The sequence below is a fragment of the Oryctolagus cuniculus genome, chromosome 7 (genome assembly GCF_964237555.1).
Source record: "Oryctolagus cuniculus chromosome 7, mOryCun1.1, whole genome shotgun sequence".
Taxonomy (NCBI): domain Eukaryota; kingdom Metazoa; phylum Chordata; class Mammalia; order Lagomorpha; family Leporidae; genus Oryctolagus; species Oryctolagus cuniculus.
In genome coordinates, this window is record NC_091438.1 from 146,445,967 (window position 1) to 146,469,690 (window position 23,724).

Consider the following 23,724-nt stretch of genomic DNA (forward strand, 5'->3'; position numbering starts at 1 on the left):
TGCCACACCTCACCTTGGCCAGGCCGTGCTGTCACATCTCGCCTCCCAGACTGCGCTGGCCGATTAAGAACACCACGACTGAAAAGCCTGGGGACTGTGGACCTTGGGAAAACAGACGTAACCTCCAGTGCTACGAAAGCCCAGAACGGGGGCAACTCCCTTGGCCTGTCCTGCAGGAGAGTGGAGGAGTTAGGAGGATTCCTGCTAGCAGAGATGTCGAACACGGATACCAGCGGAGCACCTGGGGGTGCCAGGTGCATCCGGGTCCCGTGGCCGCCCCCGGTGAATAAAATGCTGTCTGCTCCCCTAGTACGTCCGTCGCAGGCCACACGTGCTATGATGAAAACCAGATAAACTGTGTAAGGGGACAGAGCGTTTACCCATCTGTGAAATGGGAGTACGCAGGGCTGGAACCTCAGCCCTGGCGCCGGGGTTGGTGCCCGGCAGCACAGCCGCGCTGGCCAGGGCAGAGGTTAGAGTCGGAACTTCACCGGATAGAATTTAAAAGGGGGGGGTGGGGAATTCAAAAAAGAAGCAGCTTCACATGCTTTGCAATGTGTGCTCATTTGAATGGATTGCTCCGTTTATTTAGCAAGAAAACTTGGAAGAATAATAATAGGTTCTAGGCCCTGAAGGTAGATTGGGTGCTGGGACCCAGCCAAAGGGTTCAAGACGCTTGATCAGGCCCAGTGGGGAGCAGACCAACACTCCAGAGGCTGCCTGCCCACGGCCGCAGCTTCTGCACGGCTTATCCTGTGTGTCCCCGCCTCCAGACACGAAGCCCAGAGTGTTATCTACATTGAGCTCTCTGTCATCGTCACAGCTCTGAGCTCAGCACCATTATACAGATGAAGCAACTGAGGCACATAGAGGTTAGCCAGCACCCAGCGCTGGACAGCGGGGGCGAAAGCAGCACAGCTGGGCGAAGCGCTGGGTGTGATGAGAGCCCAGGAGAGGCCCCTGAGGTGACTGATCATGGAGGGCTTCCTGGAGGAGGGTCCATCGAACGCGAGGTGTGCAGGGTGAGTAGATATTAGCTGGGCAGATGGAAGAGCAGGACGGTTCAGGGACCAGCTCATGCAAAGGCTCAAGGTGGGAGAAGCAGACCCGGCCGGGGTCTGAGATGGGGGAGTAGGGAGAAGGAAGCTGGACAGGAGGCCCTCCGCCAGCCGGGGAGGGTCTGTGCGGCCTCTCTGGTGGGCGTGGGGATGAGCTGCCTGCCCCAGCTGGGGTCCCCCGTAGGGTGTGGGGAGGAAGCACTGATGTGAACCCCAGTAGAGGCAAGTCCACATGGGACAGGCAGGGGCCACGTGGGACAGGCAGGGGCCACGTGGGACAGGCAGGGCCATCTTCATGGTTTCCCTCCTGAGATGCCAGGTACCTGCTTGAGTGCAAGCAGCCTCTGGGTTTGGAGACTCCCCGGGGCAGCCGGCCTGGGCCTTGCCTTCCAGGGTAGAGCCAAGGTGTCTCCAAGAAGGATGGCGCTTAAAGGGACAGAGCTGCGAACAGCAGGAGCGACCCCAGGGAAAGACCTCGGGGCAGCCTGAGGAGACCTGGTCTGGTTATTCCTCTTCACAGCAAGAACAAAAAAGACCTTTGCAGGGATTACGCAAGGCTCCAGCGAGATAACTGTCAATGTTTCCAGCAGTCCCGGCCTTCGGCGCCCCTCCCCCAGTGGGCAAGCTGAATCATTTCCAGGGTGGCCTGCAGAGACCTCTGTGCTTATAGCCATAGCTCGATGCAGACAGAGCCCATGGCAGGATCCTAATAAGGCATCTGATGATTCTTTTGCTTTGAGTGGGAGTCCATTAGGCTCCTTGTAGGGACATTTTTTTGGGGAAAAAAAAAGTGGAAAAGCAGAACAAAAAGCCAAGCTGTCAAGGCAGTCGCTGCTTTCAACCCAGGTCTGTGTTTTCCTAAGAAAGGCAAATCCTCTTGGCGCAACGCACTGGGAAGTAGCTTTGTGTTCCGGACCCCGGGCCACCCACACGACGTCAAGAATTACTGCTCAAGTCCTGTAGAGCAACAGCCCCCTTGCCTACCCTCACCCCTGCCTCAGTTTCCCCACCTCTTCCCTGTCTCCCAGGCTGATCAGGAGGCTGGGCTGCCCGGGTGGCCACCTCCCCGTCCACCATAGACACACCCCGCCTTCCCTTTGACACCCGCAGCTGCGGGTCCCCCTGTGAGGCTGCGGCCAGCTGCAGTGACTCATGGCATGACTCACTGGCCTGCTGGGACTCTCCCTCTTCACTCCAAGGCCCTCCCCACCCCCACCCCCACCCCCCATGCATGGGGGCTCTGCAAAGGGTGGCAGAGGGCGTGTGGAGAGCACCAGCTGTGGGGCCAACCAGATGCATGGCCCAGTTCTGACCTTGTCTGCCATGTGACCCTCTCTGACCTCCCCGTCCCCATCTGTAAAATGGGGGTGTAACAGTTCCCCTCTAGATAGCGCCGACCCCTGTGCAGTGGCTCGGTCACGGTCACTGCTACTATTGTCCTCTCGGCCCCGGGTGGTGGCAGGAGCCAGTGGAGCTTGCTGCGGGCCTCTGTCTCCACACTCCCCACCCCCAGGCCACTCTGCCTGCCCCGTGGAGCTCACAGGCCTCTCCATGCACCATGCCCTCTGACCCTCCTCCCAGGCTTTTCTGGCTGGATAACTCCTTCTCATATTTCAGGAATCAGAGGGAAGCCTCCAGGGACCTCCCGCAAACACACCTCCACCCTCAGTCCAAATAAACCGCTTCCTCCCCAGGATCTGGCTGCCCTGGACGCTATGCGGTGCATTGTATTGAAGTTACATGTGCGGCCCAGGGGTTTCCCCGCAGGCCCCCCCGGGCGTAGGGGTCAGCAGCCCTTTCCAGTCGTGCCCATAGCCCCCCACCCCGGGCCTTCCCAACAGAACCCTCCTCCCCAGGCCCCTGCTTCTGGGAAAATCCACTCCGTCTTGCTTCCTGCTGGATCCAGAGGAGTCTAAAGCAGTCTTCCTCTTGCTTGGGCCTGTGACCAGGGATAGTCCGGGTGGGGGGGGGACCACAGGACTCAGCCTGCCCAGTCGGAAGGAGTCTGGCTTAGGGAGCTGGCTTCTTCTCCCCGCTGGGGAGAAGCTTGGACACCTGGTCCCCTCGGTGTTCCTGGCAGCCATCTTGCTATCAACAGGTAGGTGCCTTTGGGCAGAAACCAGCAGCGAGGGCGGCAGAGTAGGAGACGGGAAGTCCTCAAGTCCTGACACCATCACTGAACCACTGAGCCCGTCAACGCCAGGTTGCCAGGGCCAGGAGCCAGGGAAATCATAAATTCTCTCGGTAATTATCCAACTGAGTCTGGTAGTCACATCTCCACCGAGCTCCCATTTCAGGAATGGAGAGCTTTCCACGCGCCGAGCACTGTCCTGAGAGCTTCAGGTGCACCCATCCGTTGAACACACCTACAGTGGAAAGGGGTGGGGGGGGCGCGGCTCATGGCGCATTGTCTAGGCGAGACCCCCTGGGTCTCCCCGTCTTTGCTGCTTAACCCCACTTTGCCTCAGTCTCCGCAGCTGGAAATAACGCCTACGTGGGAGGGTTACAATAGAACATGTCAAGTTTGTGTGTGGTAGTGAGGCCCTATTGCTTTCCGTCTCCATCCTGCTGGTCCCATTGTCTCTACACAGGCCCCCGTGTCCCCTTGGGTCATCCCCAGGTCATGGGCAGAGGAACTGGCATGATGACTTCACTTTACTCCCCATCAGATTGGCCACACTGAGGTTTCCGCGGACAGAAGGGACAGACAGACGTTGGAGGCGGGAGTCACTTGGGCTTCCATGGGAACGCCATACAGAGGCCTTGAACCTTTGATCTCCTCATCTCCGGGGTTTGCTTTTGGCAGAAACCAGGCTTGGAACGGCCCTCAGCGAATGGCAGGTGCAGGAGAGGATTGATCGGGAGTCCAGGGCCGCGGTACGTTGATGTCAGATCCTTCAGTTTGTCCTGTAACAGGCAACGATCTGTCCACCCACTCCCCCAAGGTCTGCAACAGCTGAGGCCGGAGCATGCTGAACCTGTTGCCCACAGCGGTGTGGATGCATTAGCAGAAAGCTGAATGGCAACAGAGTGGCCTGAACTTGAACCAGCAGACTTGCGGGATACGGGCATCCTAAGAACGAGTGTGCAGTGGGGCTGGAGCACAAGGCCCCTACAAGGAGCTGGGTGCATCTCTGACCCAGCCCGAGAGGTGGACCGCCCATGCTTCACAAGGAATCGAGGATTAGATGACTTTGGGAAAATGTCTTACCTTTGTAGCCCTCTTGGAAAAAACAATAAAAATATTCAGATAGCATAAGTGACTTAGATCAGCACAAAGCAGGAGCTGGAAAAGATACCAGGTTTTGCTGTTATTCCCATTTTACAGATGAGGAAACTGAGACTCAGAGCATCTATAACACGTCTGGCCTAAGGCAGCACAGGCAGTGAGCGTGCCAAACCACAGGGTCTAACTCTAACGTGCTGCCTTAGGGACAGGTGTTCCGCCTGGCGATTAAGATGCCACTTGGGATGTGCACATCCCGTATCCGAGGGCCTGGGTTCGAGTCTAGGTTCCACGCTCAATTCCAGCTTCCTGCGAATGCACACCCTGGGAGGCCACAAGCAATAGCTCGAGTGGTTGGGTCCCTGACACCCACATGGGAGCCCCGACTTGCGTTCTGGTCCCCCTGCTTCAGCCTGGTCCAGACCAGCTAGTGTGGGTGTCTGGGGAGTGAGCCAGTGGGCGGGAGACCTGCTCATCTCTCTGTCTCTGAAATCTGTAAAATGGGTAAGTAAGAAAGCAAGTCTGCTGCCTTAACCACGTGCCTCATACCCCCAGTGTGAGAGGTGGGGGAAGTGCAGGGCAGGCCACCTGACTGGCCAGCCTCCCGGCGGTGCCTCCAGCAAATTCCCAGTCCCCAGAGGCCTGTGGAATCCCATGTGCTGTCCACACCCCTCACTGCTAGGACAAGGAGCACTCCCACCCCCACCGTCGCCCGGCCCCCAGGGTGTGGCAGATGGCCCGGAAGAAGTGTGACGACAGCTCCAGTTCCAGCATCAAACATCCCAGCTAACGTGCCCACCCAGGGAGGTGCCCGCGGTGCTGGGGCGCCACGTCTCGGCTCGCACCCTTCCTCAGGCACTCGGGTCTCCAGCAGCCCTGGCCCTGGCCCATTTTCTTGCCCAGGGCCTTGGCTCCAGCCCTGCAGGCAGCAACCAGTGCAGGGCAGCGTCTTTCACCCCGAGGGTGCCAGCAGCGCCTTGGCCATGCAGCGCCCCTCCTCTGCCTGGACGAGTGCCGTGGCCGTGGCCATGGCCGTGGGTGGGCGGATCCCAGGCTGTGGCTCCAGGGCCCGGTCTTGTAGCGAGGGTCTGAGGAAGGCAGGACAGCTCCAGTTCCCCCTCGCCCTTCCCGCTGCCCGCTGAGTCACCGTGGGAGGCAGCCCCCCCTGCCTTTTCCCGTCCTCGGCTCGAGCTTGGGCTCCGGAAGAGCAGCAGGATGTGAGCTGCGCCCAGGCCCTCTCTGGACTTGGCGGAGTGGCGGGTGTTGGCAGGCTGTGCCCTGGAGCCTGGGCCCATGGCTCAGCGCCCCACAGCCCGCAGCCCGAGCAGTCTGTCCCAGGAGCTGAGCCGTGCACACAGGGGACAGCTGGGCACTCTGGGTGTACCCCAACTCTTGAATAGAGGGGCAGGGTGGTGGAAGTCAGAGGCTGACCCCCATCGCATACCTTTAATCTGCCCCAGTTGCCGCCCTCATCTGTAAAACTTAATGGGGGGTAGTGATTGTCATTGCCCCCCAGGAGTGACAAGGGCTGAATGCATTTCTCCCCGCAGAGCCCCCGGAGCAGTGCCTGGCCCAGACACCAGGCCTGTGTGTCTTACAGGAAGCACAGGAATTCAGTAAACATTGACGAAGGGCCTGCCGCTGCCCGGTCCAGGCCAGGTGCTGGGGACAGACCTGGCACTGCCCTGCTGGGTGGAGCAGAGCTGGGGAAACTTAGCAAACGGGCCCCAGGGCCCCGCACAGAGAAGTCTAAATGAAGACTGAGGTGTGGGGAGGGGAGGGAGCTGATGGAGAGCTCGCAGCTGGAGGGTGGCAACAAGCGTGGGCCCTTGCATGTGCCAGGCACACCACTGTCGGGTCACAGTTTTGTCAGCGACCCCAGGTTACAAGCGAAGAGCGGAGCACAGAGTGGCTGAGTGACTTGCTTGAGGTCACACTGCTGTACCCGAGGCAGCGGGATGAGCGAGCAGCACACTGAGACTCAGCACCACTACCGATGCTGCAAACTCTATCATCTTCTTCCTCCCCACGCCCCCAGATGAAGTGGCTACCAACTTCTTAGATGCATTTATTTTATTTGAAAGGCAGAGTTAGAGAGTTAGCACTCTTCCCTCCACTGGTTCTCTCCCCAGATGGCCACAACGCCTGGGGCTGGGCTGGACTGACACCAGGAGCCAGGGGCTTCATCCAGGTCCCCCACATGGGTGGCAGGGACCCAGGGACTTGAGCCATCTTGTTCCACTTTCCCAGGCCATAGCAGAGAGCTGGATTGGAAGTGGAGCAGCCAGGACTCGAACTGGCACCCATACGGGATGCTGGCATCGTAGGCAGCAAGTTAACCTACTACACCACAACGCTGGCCTTTGAAAGGAGTCCCATTGGGGCCCGCATTTCAAAGATAAAGGAAGTGAGGCCCAGGGAGGCTGTGTGCTTGCCCACGCTCTCTTGGGTCAGCCGTGGCCGAGCTGGGTTCTCCCAGCCCTGGGACTCCTGGGTCCCAGGCCTCTGAATTCCCAGCTGGCTCTTCTTGGCCCGGCCCAGCCGTCCCTGTGCTGCCGTTTCTGGCGTGTGCGTGCACAGATTGCAAAGTCACTGACCCACAGTCTGGACAAATGAGCATTGTGAGCAGAGTCCTGCCAAGCAACCAGGGCCAAGTGGACACGTCCTGGACTAGCCACAGGCCCCTCCCTCCAGCCTGACCCCGAAATCCAGGATTCTCTGGGTAGGCTGGACTCCAGGGCTGGACTCTGGGCTCTGCACTCACAAGATATGAAGGTGGAACTATAGCAGAGCTGCGGGTACACAGGGCTCTAAGATCCCCGTTCTGGACGGTGCAGGACAGCTGAGTGGGAAGATCACTGACCCTAGAGCCAGGCTGCCTAGGCTCCAAGCCCAGCTCTGCCGCCAGCTCTGTGCCCTCCACGGCCTGGGGCCACACTCACCCTCTCTGCCCCCTAGGAGGGCAGTGCAGTTCCCACAGCACAGGGTGGATAAATGCTCAGCACATAACAGACCCGTGCATTTGTCATTTTAGAGAAACTGGGGCGTGAGGAAGTGAAGGGATGTGCCCCTCACACCCGTGCCATGTGCAAGAGCCAGGCCTTGAACTCGAGTCTGTCCAAGTTCCAAGCGGTCTTCCCTGCATGCCCCAGGGTACGGAGCGCCTCGAAGGATGAGTGGGAAGTTGAGGGGGAAAGAGCTGGATTGCTGGCTGGGGCAGAGGAAGCCGCTTTGCACTGAGACAGGATCGGGCTGCAGCTCAAGGATTGCTTCCAGGGCAGGGCACCCTCCCCACCGTGCCCGGCTGCTCTGGGGCCTGCCCAGGGTGACAGCAATTCTGGGCATGTGACAGGAATCCCCCCGGGCCAGGCCAGATATCAGACATTGAGAAAAAAACAGTCACACGTAGAAAGTCAGCAGCCCAGTGGGAGATGGATGTGCCGACGAACCCCCAACAGCCAAACAAGGATGCCGGCCAGCGTGCACAGCCGCGGCGTCGATGCTCCCCGGGAAGCAGCTGCGGAAGGCGTGGGAACAGGGCCCTCACAAGCTGGACCAGGTGCAAGAGGGGAAAGTGGGTACGCCCCAGGCGGAAGGCCCGCGGGAGCAGGGAGGGTCACAGGGCAGTGGGGTGTCTGGGCAAGTTCTGCACGATAGGGCTGCAGAGGTGGGTCAAGGTCAGGGTGGGAGGGCCTCTGTACTGGTCCAAACTCCTGAGTCAGGGTGGGCATTTGGCACAATGATTAAGACACATGGGCACTTGTTCCAGTCCCAGCTGCTCCACTTCCAGTCCTGCGCCCTGCTGTGGCCTGGGAAAGCAGCAGAAGATGGCCCAAGTGCTTGGGCCCCTGCACCCACGTGGGAGACCCAGATGCAGGTCCAGGCTCCTGGTTTCGGCCTGGTCCAGCCCTGTCTATCACAACCATTCAGAGAGTGAACCAGCGGATGGGAGACCTATGTGTATATGTGCGTGGTGTGTGTGTGTGTGTGTGTGTGTAACTCTGCCTTTCAAATAAATAAATTTTTTAAAAGGGTAGGGGTGTGGCGCTGTGGCATACCGGGTAAAGCAGTGGCCTGCAGTGCCAGTATCCCATGTGGATGCCAGTTCAAGTCCCAGCTGCTCCACTTACGATCCAGCTCTCTGCTGTGGCCTGGGAAAGCAGCAGCAGATGGCCCAAGTCTGTGAACCCCTGCACTCCCGTGGGAGACCCAGAAGAAGCTCCTGGCTCCTGGCTTCGGATTGGCACAACTCTGACTGTTGCAGCCATTTGGGGAGTGAACCAGCGGTTGGAAGACCTCTCTCTCTCTCTTCCTCTCTACCTCTGCAACTCTTTCAAATAAATAAATGAATCTTAAAGGGAGGGTGGGGGGCTAGCGTTGTGGTATAGGTAAAGCCACTGCCTACAATGCCGGCATCCCATATGGGCCCCAGTTTCTGTCCTGGGTGCTCCACTTCTGATCCAGCTCCTAGGTAACAGCCTGGGAAAGTAGTGGAAGAAGCCCAAGTACTGGGGCCCCTGCCACCCACGTGGGAGACCAGAAGAAGTGCCTGGCTCCTGGCTACAGCCTGGCCCATCCCTGGCTGTTGTGGCCATTTAGGGAGAGAACCAGCAGATGGAAGAGCTCTCTCTCTGTCTCTCTCTCTCTCCTTGTGTCTCTCTGCATTTCAAATAAATAAATACAGATTTTTTAAAAAGAACTCTTGGGTTGCAAGAGTCAGAAAGCTGAATTCTAAGAGACTTAGAGGAAAAAGAAATTTCCTCAAGAAGCTGAAAAATTCAGGTTATCTGCTCAGGCACAGCTGGCCCTGGGGCTCAGACAATGCCACCAAGATTTGGCTGTGCCACCTCTCGGCTTCTCCTTATCCTTTCCAAGCAACCAGAGCTCTGGCCAACAAACTACTAGTTCCAAGCCCGGTGGAAAAAACTCCAGTCTCCAAATGTCTAGACACAGGTTTGGGGATGAGACTTCATTGGACAAATCGAGGTCATGTGATTAGTCCTAAGCCAATCGCTGAGCGGCGGGAGTGAACATGGAGCATCTAATTGGCCAGATTGAGGGTCACAAGTCTATCTTGAGGCCTGAGCCCCGCCCCAACCACGTGGCCTGAGAATGGGTGGGGCTGGTTTCCCAGGGTAAAGAGAGCCGGGGCTCAGACAGACAAGGAATGGCCACTGGGCGGGCAAGGCAGCGTGGACACCCTGCGGCCATGGGCATCTGGGCAGTGGGGAGCCAGCCAGGCCCTGAGCCATTGGGCTGGAGCTGGGCTTTGGAGTGGAGAAGAGTGGATGCGGACAGAGAGGCCTGAGAGACCCCGGAGGCCCAGGCGAGAGCCGTGGCCACGCGGGAGACGCAGGCCCGCCGGCTGGGCTGGCCGGTCGTTACTGGAAGGGCAGTTTCGAGAACCGAGAGCTCGTCACCCTCTGGCTCTGGGCCTGCAGATGCCAGCACTGCGTGGGCCATCCCCGCCCCCGATGCCCCATGACTAACACTTTCCCTCCCTCTGCCCGCAGCCTACCGCTCCTGGGGCCCGGGGAAGCCCACTGCCCCGCGGCCAGCCGTGGGAGGGGAAGGTGCTGGGGGCTGAGCGCCTATCCCAATCCCGGACTTGCAGCCCCTTCCTCCATTTCTGACACCCCCCCCCCACCATGGCCCCTGGGGCGGGAACATCACCCCAGGGGCTGCAGGCAGGCCAGCTCCTCTGCTGTGAATGGGGCCATTGTGAGGTCCCCCTGAGAGCTGGCAGCCACCACCGGCTCCGCCTAGGGCCGCCTGCAGGGGCGGGGGGGGGGGGGCCCAGGGGGCCATGGCTGCTCCAGGGGGCTTCGGGGACCTGAGAATGCCGCCCTGAGTTTCCACCTGCCTTGGGTCCCAGGCAGGAGGCTGGGGACAGGGCTCACCCACGGAACCCTCGGCACTTTGGGGCAAGAAGGACTTGCCAGGCAGGCCCTGGCATAACCAGGGCTTTCACCAAACTGAAAGCTGTAATGTGCCGGAAGGGGCCAGAACCCTGCCATCCCTGGCCCGGCCAGTCCCGAAGGAGAGAGGTGGGACGCTGGGGGCGGCGGGGAAAGGTTATGAGGTTTGGAGGTGGGCGGGGGTAAAGGGAGGAGCCTGGGACCTGCCACTTCACCACGGAGCCGTCCAGCCTGAGCCTGCTGTGATGGTGTCATCGTACTTAGCTGCTCGTCACTGAGGACTTTCTGAGTATTTGGGCACAATGCCAAGAACTACCTCATTTAGTCTTCCTAACAGTCATACAAGGCAAATATCCCCCAGGGCTGTCATGTAGTGTTGCCCAGGTTGTTCACTGCACAAAGTGGGGCAGGAGGTGTGAGTGGTAAAATGCGCCAGTGCTCTACTCACAGCCGTGTCCCTGTGGGTCCCCACGGCTGAGAAAGTCCTCGTGCCCTCGGGTTACAGCTGAGAGGAGTGAGGATTCGAGGAGGTGAAATGCCTTGTCCAAAGTCCGGCAGTTACTAAGGTACAGATCTGGGACTGGAAGCTCACAGCTGCTGACTTCGGAACATCTGAGTGACCCCCAGGCCCCGACGGCCAGGCCTATGCCCGAGCAGGCAGTTCTGCTCCGGTCCCAACTGCCAGCGGAAGCCGAGGCAGGCAGGCTGCAGACGCGACTCGCAGAGCGGGAGCCGTGCCTCAGTCTTCCCGCCTGCAGAGTGGGTGCTTCAATGAGCGCTCTTCAAGAGGCAGGCACGTGCAGGGAGGGGTCTAGGGCTGGCAGGGCCTGAAACCCCACCCCCGGGCCCAGCACACCTCCTGCTGCCAGAAGCAGAGGGAGCGCGCGTGGCAGCCCCAGCACCTGAGCCCCGCGACGTGATGGGCAGGCGTGGGGCCGCGTAGGGGCGCAGGGCTAAGCTGCTGCCTGTGCCGCCGGCATCCCATGAAGGCGCTGGTCCATACGGGTGCCCGGCTGCTCCACTTCCCATCCAGCGCTCTCTATGTGCCTGGGAAAGCCACAGAGAAGAGCTTGGGGCCTTGCACCCTCATGGAAGACCTGGGTGAGGCTCCTGGCTCCGGCCTGGCCCAGCCCTGGCCATTGCGGCCATCTGGGGAGTGAACCGGAAGGTGGAAGACCTCTCTCTCTCTCCACCCCCCCTTCCGTATTTGTAAACTCTGACTTTCAAATATATAACTAAATCAAGAAAACGAAAAAGGAAGGGCACTCCTGCCGGGCTCCCAGGGGTGGCCTAGATCACGCGAGGGCCGTGTGGTGCAGGCCGCAGGCTGTCCTGGGGCACGTGACACACGGGGGCAGCGCGGGTCGCCCGTCCCGGAGAGGAGCAGCGTGCGCAATGCCGGGGTCTGGGCCCCGTCCCCGGGGGCGTCCCTGTCTCCACAAGGCCCACTCAGGGCCCCAAGGTGTCTACACCCCTCCGAGGGATTCCCGGCACTCAGAGGCATTCCCGGCACCCATTGCGCAACCTGAAGGGATGCAGGGGGCGTGCTGGAATTTCAGGCATCCGTGAGGACGCCACTGGGCGGGGCTTTGCGCCGTCACCGCCAGCGGGGCAACACCCACTTCGTTTAGGAGACTTGAGTGGGGAGGGGGCGGCCGCACACCCCCAGCCCCGGCTGCGAGAGGCCTAAGAGGCCTGGTCACCCGCACCGTGTCACTCCTGGGGGGCTCCACTCGTGTCCTCGTGGGCCCTTACGGGCCTCAGGTCCCCGCCACGGCTCAGCGTCCACGCCTGCCACACGGGGATGGGCTCACTGCAGAGCTCGCCCCGCGAGATCTTTCTGAGCTTCGAATTGGGACAACTCACGAGAGAAGCCTGGTGGCGGGGAGTGTGTGTGTGTGTGTGTGTGCGCCCACCCGCGCTTCCGGCCCAGGTGCTAAAGAAAGATGAGGGACGGGGCAGGCCTCGCGGGACAGGGCCCGTGTGGGTCCTCTCGATGCTGGGTGTCCAGGGCAGCACGGGGCCGGCACGGCCAGGGGGCCCAGAGACTGCCAGCTGAGCGCTGTGTGAGCCAGCTGCCGTCACCCTAACACAGTCCCCGAGGCAGCCTAACCTGACAAAGGAAACACTTCTGGTCCTCTGCCTGGGCGTTCTTGCTGGCACCAGACATCACAAAGCAAGAGACAGGGAGTGCAGGGGCCAGCGCCTGTGGTGTAGCGGGTAAAGCCACCGCCTGAAGCGCCGGCATCCCATATGGGCGCTGGTTTGAGTCCCGGCTGCTCCTCTTCCGATTCAGCTCTCTGCTATGGCCTGGGAAAGCAGTAGAAGATGGCCCAAGATGAGAGACCCGGAAGAAGCTCCTGGCTCCTGGCTTCGGATCCAGCACAGCTCTGGCCGTTGTGGCCAATTGGGGAGTGAACCAGCAGATGGAAGACCTCTCTCCTTCTCTCGCACTCTCTCTCTGCCTCTATCTGTCTTAGGGTCTCTAAAGAAGTTACCAGAACTTAGACATGGGGTCTCCACCCTAATCCAATCTCACCACTTTCCAAGACCCCACCTGTAGGCCCCCGAATTGGAATGTTCACTGTCTTGGCACCGCTGACGTGAGACTCCCTGCAGGGATACCAACCCTGTGGCGACAGACAACATGTAGCTGGCCTGCCGCTCTCCATGTATGCACTCCTAATCTTCACAACGACACAGCTACCGTCATCATCATCCCCATTTTAGAGACAAGGAAACTAAGGCAGAGAGAAATTAAGTCATTCGCCCAAGGCCATGCAATGAGTAGGAAGCAGGGCTGGCCTCCAGGGCCGTGCTCCTGAATGACCAAGTGACTGACAGAGTGAATGAATGAGGCTATGACTGAATTAGGTTTGGGGTTCAGATTCACCAAACCTTTGTTTTGGGGGCATGGGCTGAAGCCTCCCCCAAGAACTTCTCTTTTTAAATTAGTCTGTCATTGGCATTGTGGTGTAGCAGGTAAAGCTGCTGCCTACAATACTGGCAGCCCATATGGGCACTGGTTCGAGTCCCAGCTGCTCCACTTCTGATCCAGTTCCCTGCTGATGGCCTGGGAAAGCAGTAGAAAATGGCCCAAGTCCTTGGGCCCCTGCACCCGCGTGGGAGACCCAAAAGATGCTCCTGGCTCCTGGCTTTGGCTTGGCCCAGCCCAGGGCACTATGGCTATTTGAGGAATGAACCAGTGGATGAAAGATCAATATCTCTCTCTCTCCCTCCCTCCCTCCCTCTGTGTGTGTGTGTGTGTGTAACTCTGCCTTTCAAATAAATATATGTTTAAAAAATAAATAAATATTTTAAAAAATAAGTGAGTGAATCTACCAGCAGTCTGCAGTATTTAGACTTTCTGCAGGGCAGGTGTGTGGCACAGTGGTGAGGTCACAACTTGGGATGCCCACATCCCATGTAAGAGTGCCTGGTTTCAGTTCCATTCTTCCACTTCTGATCCAGCTTCCTGCTAAAGCGTCCTGGGAGGGAGGCAGTGTGGACAGCTCAAGTACTCGGGTCCCTGCCACCCACATGGAAAACCGGGATGGAGGTCCTGGCTCCTGGCTTTGGAGCTGTCCAGCCCCTGGCTGTCGTGGGCATTTGGGATGGAAGATATCTCTCTCTCTCTCTCCTTGCTTTTCAAGTACAATGAGGAAAACAATTTCTTTAAAGAAACCATTTTGCACGCACAGCAGCATGTCCTCAGTGGGGTGTCCTCCTCTTCCTCCAAATCTGTCCGCATCTTCTCTACCCAATCACAGCTCGCGCTGTCACTGGGAAGTTTTCCCAGCTAGAAATTCCCGAGGCATCCCTGAGGCCTCTCTCTCTCTCTCCGGCCCGAAGGGTTTCTGGACTGCTCCTCCAGGTCACAGCAGAAACTTGGACGCCACGGCTGGGACACCCCCTCTGCTGCAGGGTTGCATGAACTGTGGCACCAGCATGGCAGCCTGCAGCGAGGGGCTGCACGGCCATGCCCTGCCCTAAGGCTGCTGCTAAAGTAATCTAGTAGAACATAGTGGCTGGCCGGTGCTGCGGCTCACTAGGCTAATCCTCCGCCTTGTGGCACCGGCACTGCCTTGTGGCACCGGATTCTTTCCCGGTTGCCCCTCTTCCAGGCCAGCTCTCTGCTGTGGCCCGGGAAGGCAGTGGAGGATGGCCCAAGTGCTTGGGCCCTGCACCCCACGGGAGACCAGGAGAAGCACCTGGCTCCTGCCTTCAGATCAGCGCAGTGCGCCGGCCGCAGCCCGCCAGCCGTGACGGCCATTGGAGGGTGAACCAACGGCAAAAGGAAGACCTTTCTCTCTGTCTCTCTCTCTTTATTTATTTAAAAGGCAGAGTCATAGACAGAGAGAGGGAGAGACAGAGAGAAAGGTCTTCCATCTGACTGTTAGGAAACTGGCGCAGTTGTAGCCAGGTGGCCGCATGGCCCGGCTACCTGAGCCAGGCTCCACCCCCATCCTAATGAGATTCGCTGCTCCTGCTTCCCTGCCCTCCCTCAGGCAAAGTTTTAAAAGGGCCTGTTCCTGAACACATACTCTCTTGACTCTTCTCTCTCGGTTCCTCTCTCTAGCCTTCTCCTCTGGGCTCTTGGCTCTCTCTCTCAGCTCCTCTCTGCTCTCTTCTCTCCTTGCTAGCTCCTCTCCTCTCTGTTTCTCTTATACTCTCTTTCTCTTTTTCCTTCACCGCCCCTTCACTCCAGTCTGTAGGGTGTTCCCCAATAAACCCTTTCCCTTACTCCGGTGTCCAGTGTGTTTTGCGACGGCTAACATTAATATATAACATTGATGGTTCACTCCACAAATGGCCACAACAGCTGGAGCTAAGCCCATCTGAAGCCAGGAGCCAGGAGCTTCATCCGGGTCTCCCATGTGGGTGCAGGGGCCCAAGGACTTGGGATATCTTCCACTGCTATCCCAGGCTATAGCAGAGAGCTGGATCAGAAGTGGAGCCAGGGGCCAGTGCTATGGCGTAGCAGGTAAAGCCGCTGCCTGCAGTGCCAGCATCCCATATGGGTGCCGGTTCAAGACCTGGCTGCACAACTTTCGATCTAGCTCTCTGCTATGGCCTGAGAAAGCAGTAGAGGATGACCCAAGTCCCTGGGCCCCTGTATCTGCATGGAAGACCCAGAGGAAGCTCCTGGCTCCTGATCAGTGCAGCTCCAGCCGTTATGGCCTTTTGGGGAGTGAACCAGTGGATGGACAACTCTCTTTCTCTCTGTGTAACTCTTTCAAATAAATGAATAAATCTTTAGAGGTGGAGCCAGGACTAGAGCCAGCGCTCTGATACAGGATGCCAGTGTTAACACGGGCCTCTCACTCACATTCCAGCTGTTGACAAGGTTGTCGGCCGGAACACCTACACACGGCCTCTGAACATACCTGGGCACAGCACGGCAGCTCGATTCCAGGAAAGTGGCCCAAGAAACTGGAAATGGAGCCTCTCTCCCTAGATTGATTTTATTTATTTGAAAGGCAGAGTTACATGGAGAGGGAGGGAGGGACAGAGAGACAGAGCAAGGTCTTCCATCTGCTGGTTCACTCCGCAAATGGCCACAACGGCTGGGGCTGGGCAGGCTGAAGCCAGGCGCTTCATTCAGGTCTCCCAGTTTCTTAAGACCTCCACTGGATACTACTGGTCCAGCACTGGGAAGACATACACAACCCCACATCTCAACTGGAGATGCACACAGAAACGCAGGGCAGGCCTTCCGAACCATCACCCCCCAGCCCTGTGGGGACTTGAGAGGAGGGCATCCTTTTAAAAAAAAACCTGATGTACTGGGGCCAGCACTGTGCAGTAGCAGGTAAAGCCACGGCACTGGGCATCCCATACGGGCGCCAGTTCAACATCGGGCTGTGCCACTTCTGATACAGCTTTCTGTGCCTGAGAAAGCAATGGAAGATGGCCCAAGGGCTTGGGACCCTGCTCCCACGCGGAAGACCTGGATGAAGATCCTGACTCCTGGCTTCAGCCTGGTCCAGCCCTGTTGGTTACAACCATCTGCGGAATGAACCAGAAGATGGAAGACCTCTCTCTCTCTCTCTGCCTCTGCCTCTCCCTCTCTGTAACTCTTCAAATAAATAAATAAATTTCTTTTAAAAATGGAGAGAAATCGATTTTCCATCCACTGGTTCACTCTGCAAATGCCTGCAGCAGCCAGGCTGGGCTGAGAACTCCATTGGAGTCTCCCACATGGGTGCAGGAGCCCAAGGACTTGGGCCATCTCCCACTGCTTTCCCAGGCCATAGCAGAGAGCTGGATTGGAAGTGGAGCAGTCAGGACTCGAACCAGAGCCCACAGGGGATGCTGGCACTGCAGGTGGGGCCTTAACCTACTGCGCCACGATGCCAGCCCCAAGCCTTTACTATTCTAAGGGATGTTAACTGGCTTTCTCCAAAATGTTTGGCAACTGGTCCATTCTCTCTCCCGCTGCCTCTCTCTGCCTCTCTCTTCTCCTATTTTAGGGTGTGCTCTTAACCTCTGTCTGTGGGAAACGCTTGTCTTGCCAACCCTCAACTGACACATGAGGAAACTGAGTCCCAAGAGGTGGGGGGGCAGGGGGTGGGGGTAGAGCCCACACAAGGGAGATGCTCAGCTGACCACCCTCCTTTTAAGATTTAGTTATTTGGCCGGCGCCACGGCTCACTAGGGTAATCCTCCGCCTGCAGCGCCCACACACCGGGTTCTAGTCCCGGTTGGGGTGCCAGATTCTGTCCCGGTTGCCCTTCTTCTATGGCCCAGGAAGGCAGTGGAGGATGGCCCAAGTGCTTGGGCCCTGCACCCCCATGGGAGACCAGGAGAAGCACCTGGCTCCTGGCTTCGGATCAGCGTGATGCGCCAGCCGCAGTGGCCATTGGAGAGTGAACCAACAGCAAAAGGAAGACCTTTCTCTCTGCCTCTCTCTCTCTCACTGTCCACTCTGCCTGTCAAAAAAAAAAAAAAAAAAAATTTAGTTCTTTAAAGGGCCATCACTGTGTCGCAGCTGGTTAAAGCCCTAGCCTGAAACACCAGTATCCCATCCGGACGCCGGTTCGAGCCCTGGCTGCTCCACTTCTGATCCAGCTTTCTGCTATGGCCAGGGAAAGCAGCTGAGGATGGCCCAACTGCTTGGGCCCTTGCACCCCACGTGGGAGACCCAAAAAAACTCCTGGCTTCGGATGGGCGCAGCTATGGCCATTGCGGCCATTTGGGGAGTGAACCAGCGGATGGAGGACCTCTCTTCTCTGTCTCTACATCTCTAACTCTGCCTTTCAAATAAATAAAATAGTTTGGTTTTTTTTTTTTAAAAGATGTATTTATTTGAAAGGCAGAGTGACCGAGAGAGAGAGAGAGAGAGAGAGAGAGAGAGAGATCTTCCATTCACCGTTCACTCCCCAAATGCCTACAACAGCCACGGCCGGGCCAGGCTGGAGCCCGGAGCCCAGCCTCCCCCTCTCCACGCTTTCACAGGCGCATCTCCCAGCTGAGTGTGAAATGCAGGCCTCCTCTCTCTGGTAGGCAGCTCAGCCTTGCGGGCCTGCCGATGGCTTCAAGTGCGAGCTGAGCCCCAGCAGGCCAGGCACGGGCGTGCATGCAGCGCTTGCCGTGTGGCAGGGGCTGGCGTGCACCCTGCAAGGAGACACACACACACACACACACACCGCGAAACTGAAAGAGGGGAAGGCCCGCCCAGGCCCGCGTGGGCGCTCCCCGGCTGAAATTAGCAGAGCTGAGTCCAAAATGAGCAATTAGCAGGAAAAAGGTGGAGAAACGCAAGGAAGGAGAAGAATAAGCTCCGTAAACAATGAACAAAGGCCTGGGGTGGGGGTAGCTGCTCAGGGAACTGGCCCAGGTCCACAGAAACTCATGGTGAGCAAAGCAAACATTTGCAAACACCACAGCCAAAAATGGCCCCGCTGGCTGCCCAGGGATGGGCGGGCCTCTGAGCCTCAGGCTGCTGTTCGATAGGTTGGCTGACAGCCAATGGGCAGCTGGAGGGAACGCTCTGGCCAACAGGGGCAACGCTGACAAGTGGTACGAGGGCGAGCCAATCAGGTCCGCTCTTTTATGAGGGTTGTCGTCTCGGGCTGTAAAAATTGTTTATAGCCGCCCAAGAAGCGAAATGGGCGCCTTGGCCGAAGCTTGCGTAACTGCTGCAGCCGCAGACATGAGCAAGCGAGCAAGGGCTGGGTCAGGAGAAGGGATGACTGAGAGCCCTCCGACGAGAATGAGTAACGAGGGACAATGGTGACGCTGTGCTTGTGTGGGGAGCGAGCGCTCCATCGGGGAGAGAGTCACGGCCGTGTGTCTGGGAAGACGGGTTGGGAAGGAGTCGCTGCCAGGGCCCGGCAGGCCTCATTTCCTCCCGCCGCCCCACCCACACCGGGCTCCCGGGGAAGTGGGCAGCGGCAACACCAGTTGGCCCGGCAGGTTCACTCTCCCGAGGATGCGTGACAGGCGCCTCGGCCTGGCCCAGTCTCTGGCGGTTGCTTGCGGTGGAATGACCCAGAAAGCCAGGCCTGAAGCAGCCAGGGGTCCTGCAAAAGCTCGGAGGAGAGGGCCGGGGGAGCGTGCAGACCAGGGGGGCACGGACGATGGCGGGCGTCTCTGCCCCTTTGGGAGCCCAGCACAAGGGTCCTGACAGCAACACCCCTACCCGCACCCCTGATTTATCCTAAGCTGGCTGAGTGGGTTCGCCACGTGAAGCCCATGTGTGGGTCTGCGTTTTGGGGAAATGGGTTAAATGCTGTGCCCTGGGGTTGGGATTTGCCATTGCACATGGGAGGGCCTGGGTTCGATTCCTGGCTCCAGCTCCTAATTCCTGCTTTCTGCTGAGCTGGGAGGCAGCAAGGAGCCCTCCGTTGTGTCTGACCCCCAGCTTCAGCCTGGCCCGGCCCCAGCCCCAGCCCCAGCCCCAGCCATTACAGCCGCGTGCCCCGACTGCAGATCCCCGCTTGCCGGGAGGGGTCGGAGGAGTGACCTTTCTTTGCCTGCTGGGCAGTGTTGAGTGCCCCTCCCCCAAAACCGCGGCCGTTCAGTGAGTCAGCCTGCCATTCCACAGATGGTCATCGAGTGACTACCATGTGCCCAGGGCTGCTCCAGGCAACCGGCTGAAGCTGTGAATGAAACAAACAAAACCTTTCACCGTGACTGGCCCGTTTCCCTGTCTGGAAAACAGAGCGCGGGACCAAACACTTGGGATGGTTTTGGGCTGTCGGCGTCTGGGGTGTGCTGGGCTGTCCTGTGAGCACGTGTGGCCCACTAGACCCGCACCTGTACTTCAGGCCCCTGGAGGGGGCTGGACGGGAGAGCTGGAACCTGAGAGGCCAGGTGGGTGGGTGGCCATACTGCTGGGCTCATGTTGCAGGCTCAGCTGGGCCTGCCAGCTGGCCTGGCCCAAGCCCCATTCCAGCCACTGGGCCTCCCAAACCTCTGGCCCTCGGCCATTGTCTTCCTGCTCCCGCTCCCTCTTTGGCTCAGGGACTGTCCCACCACCCTCTGACTCACAGCCTGAGCCTCCTGTTTGACCGCTAAGTGTGATACGATCCCAGGCTACTGGGCAGGGTTCGGATTCCAGGACCACCGCTTTGTGGCTGCTGGACCTCAGGCCGGCTTCTTACGCACCGTGGGACTCTGTGTGTCCCTCTGTGAAATGGGATGATAGCCCTTTCGCTCCTAGGCAGCGGCATTAACATTTGGCTGGCTTCAACAGTGCTTCCTTCGGAAGCTGCAGTGGCTGGGTGACGCAGGAACCTCTGATGGGCCCATTGTCTCTGTGGAATGAGGATGGGAGATGCTATGAGGATAACAGGCCAGGCAGCCAGCCGGGTCACCTTGAGCAAGGCTCCCCTCCTCCGAGGCTGACCTCCGGTAAGCCAGTCCTCAGGCGGGGCGTTCACCCTCCTTCCCGCACCCCTGGCCTTTGGTGGGGCTTGGTGGGTCCAGACCACACACAGGGGGCTCGTGTGCCCAGCAGTGAGGGCTTTAGGCAGCCCTGGTCCCGCACAACGTGCAGGGAGGTGTTGGCAGCTGCGGGAAGGTCTCTGTTCTCTGAGCGGAGGGCCGAGGCAGCCCCGGGCAGTCGCACACCCAGGTCCCACGTCAAAGTGCCAGGTTCAGTGTCCAGCTCCAGCCCCCACCAGCGCAGACCCTGGCCGCCAGCAGTGATGGCTCAAGGAGTTGAGCCCCTGCCACCCACCTGGGAGACTCGGATGGAGTTCCTGGCTCCAGGTTAGGATTCTGCTAGCCTGGAGGACAGAGAAGCCCGCCGAACATGGCTTAAATAACAAGGATGTCTACCTAGCGATAAAATCCAAGCTCTAAGTGTAGAATGTTCTAGAGCAGAAGGCCCAGCCCTGGTTGTTGCAGGCATCTGGGAGTGAACCAGTGAATGGGAGCTCTGTCTGTCTGTCTGTCTGTCTCTCAAATGAGCAGAAACGTGTTAAAAGGAGTGCCAAGGGAAGGGGGTCCTGCTGTGGACTCTGGAGGCTGTGGGTGGCCTGTGGCCACCCTGGGACTGTGAGGAAGGCACAGGCGGGTGTGTGAAGCTTGGGCGCCCCGGGCCTGGCATCCTCAAGGCCCCACGGGGCCCCCGAGTCACGATGGAACTTCCTCAGCCACCAACTCGGGTTTTCTGGCCGGCAAATGTCGATCCCCGAGGCCATTTTCAGCGGCTTTTCTGTCGCTGAGACAGAATGCTCGTCCTCAGACCTTCCGGGCCCCTCCTCCCTCCTCTAGGACGGAGGCAGGGCCAGCGTTGTGGCGCAGCCGGTCAAGCCGGTGCTTGCGACACCAGCATCCCAAGTGGGAGCGCCCGCTCACCAATCCAGCTCCCTGCTAATGGCCTGGGAGGGCAGTGGATGATGGCCCAGGTACTCGGGCCCCTGCCACCCACATGGGAGACCACCATGGAGTTCCTGGCTCCTGGCTTTGGCCTGGCCCAGGACTGCCTGCTGTGGGCATTTGGGAAGTGAACCAGCAGATGGAAGATTCTCTCTCTCTCTCTCTCTCTGCCCCCATCCCCTTCCCTTTTCCTTTCAAATAAGTAATAAATCTTAAAAAAAAAAAATGGTGATGACAGTTCCCACCTCACAGGTGACAGGTCATGGTTGGGGAGAGCCAGATGGTGGCCTCTCCCTGCGAAGGGGGCCCACTCTGTTCTCTCCCTGCGTGCCAGGGTTCTGGTGCACCCTGATGGCACAGCTGACTCACTTCCTGTCCCCTGGGCCCCAGCTCCCCATGGTGAACCCCATGGCTCGGTACCATGAGAGCCGACGCAGATGTTAACTGCTGCCCACAGTGAGTCAGCCTAAGCCAGAAAGAGGCGCAGGTTCCCTATACAGGCGTGCGGTGGTCATGAGCCTGGGCGCAGAGGCCCCCGGCCCTGGGGTCTGAGTCACGGCTCTGGCATGGCCTAGGTGTGTGTCACCAACAGCTACGCTGGCTTCTCTGGGCCTCAGCTGTGTTGTCTTACCGGGAACAACAAGGCACCTGCTTCCTAGCGACGCTATGGTGACATCAGCGGACAGTCTGCGCTGGCTCTGGCGGGAGCCAGAACACGGTGACCCTGGTCCTCACCCTCCTACCTCGGTACCCCCCAGCTTCCAGGCCTTCAAAGCCTGTGGCTTCAGGCACTGCTTTGTCCAGCTCTCCCCGACCCCCAGCCGTGCAGCTCTTCAGATAAACGTCTCTGAGACACAGTCCGAGCTGCTTCATTCGTCAGAGCCGAAAACTGCAAACCACCCGACGCCCGTCCCCAGGGCGGCAGATCCACGCAGCAGAGTACCACGCGGCAGGCAGAAGGAATGACCGACTGATACGTGGATCTCAAGATAATTATGTGAAGTCAAAGAATCCACATAATACAGTGTACAGGGGCTGGCATGTGGCGGGACGGGTTAAGCCACTGCTTGGGATGGACGTCCTGATGTCAGAGTCGGATGCTGGCCGGAGTCCCAGCTGCTCCACCTTTTTTTTTTTTTTTAAAGATTTATTTATTTATTTGAAAGAGTTACACATAAGGAAGGAGAGGGAGAGAGAGAGAGAGAGAATTTTCCATCAGATGGTTCACTCCCCAATTGGCTGCAACGGCTGGGGCTGTGCCGATCCGAAGCCAGGAGCCAGGAGCTTCTTCCAGGTCTCGCACGTGGGTACAAGGGCCCAAGCACTTGGGCCATCCTCTACTGCTCTCCCAGGCCACAGCAGAGAGCTAGATCAGAAGTGGAGCAGCCCGGACTCAAACCAGCGCCCATATGGGACGCCAGTACGGCAGGCGGTGGCTTTACCTGCTACCCCAGAGCGCCGGCCCCTGCTCCACTTCTGATCCAGCTCCCTGCTAATGTGTCTGGGAGCCCCTGCTACCCATGTGGAAAACCTGGATGGAGTTCCTAGCTGCTGCCTCCAGCCCTGGGCCCAGCCTTGTCGGTTGTGGGCATTTGTGGGGGTAAATCAGAAGATAGGAGGTGTCCACCTGTCTCTCAAACAGCTGCATATGTTAAATGTGTCTGTCTATTGTATATGAACTTTCCCTCAGCACAGCTGGAGACACCTCCCAAACAAGGCTTTCCCGGGAAACCCCAATCTGTAAAAACCACACGTGAGGCACGGAGTCGTTCTGGCGAGTGTGGCCACTGGGGAGAGGGCACTCGGCGCTGGGGCTCCACTGATGAATTGATCGATTGATCGGTCACAAGCCACAGAGAGAGCCTGTGTGAGCGAGCGAGCAGAAGCCAGCTCTCCCGCTGTGGCCTGGGCGCTGCCCTGGAGGGGCAGCTCCTGGAGAGTGGGGTGGCCCAGGCATCGCGTCAGACCTGGCTCTGAGCTCCTGCTCTGTGCTCAGCTCCACTCTGGGCTCTGAAGGCAGCACAGGGGTTGGCGGTCTCTAGGCTGATGGGGAGCAAGGAAGAACTGAAATGAAGGAACAACCAGAAATACAAAATGACCAGGATGGGGCAGGCTCCCACGCCAGAGCGCCTCAGTCAGTCCCAGCTCTGCTTCCAAGTGCGGCTTCTGTTAATGCAGGCGGTGGCGAGCAGTGGACGGCGGCTCCGTGGCTGTGTTCCTGTCGCCGCTGCACAGCCTGGATGGAGCGCCTGGCTCCTGCCTTTGGCTTGGCCCAGCCCTGGCTCTCATGCATTCGGAAGTGAAGCCGTGGATGGAAGCGCTGTGTTTCTCTCTTCTATAATTAATAACGAAAAGAATGACAGAGGCTGGCATGTGGCACTGCACCTGCAATGCCAGCATCCCATATGACCGCCTGCTCAAGTCCCAGCTGCTCTACTTCTGATCCAGGTCCCTGCTAATGTGCCTGGGAAAGCAGTGGAGGATGGCCCAAGTGCTTGGGCCCCTGCACCCATGTGGGAGACCTGGAAGAGGCTCCTGGCTTTGGCCTGGCCCAACCCTAGTTGTTATGGCCATTAGGGGAGTGAACCAGTGGGTGGGAGATCTTTCTCTGTCTCTCCCTCTCTCTCTCTCTAACTCTGCCCTTCAAATAAATAAATAAATAAATAAATGTTTAAACAAAACAGGGGCTAGT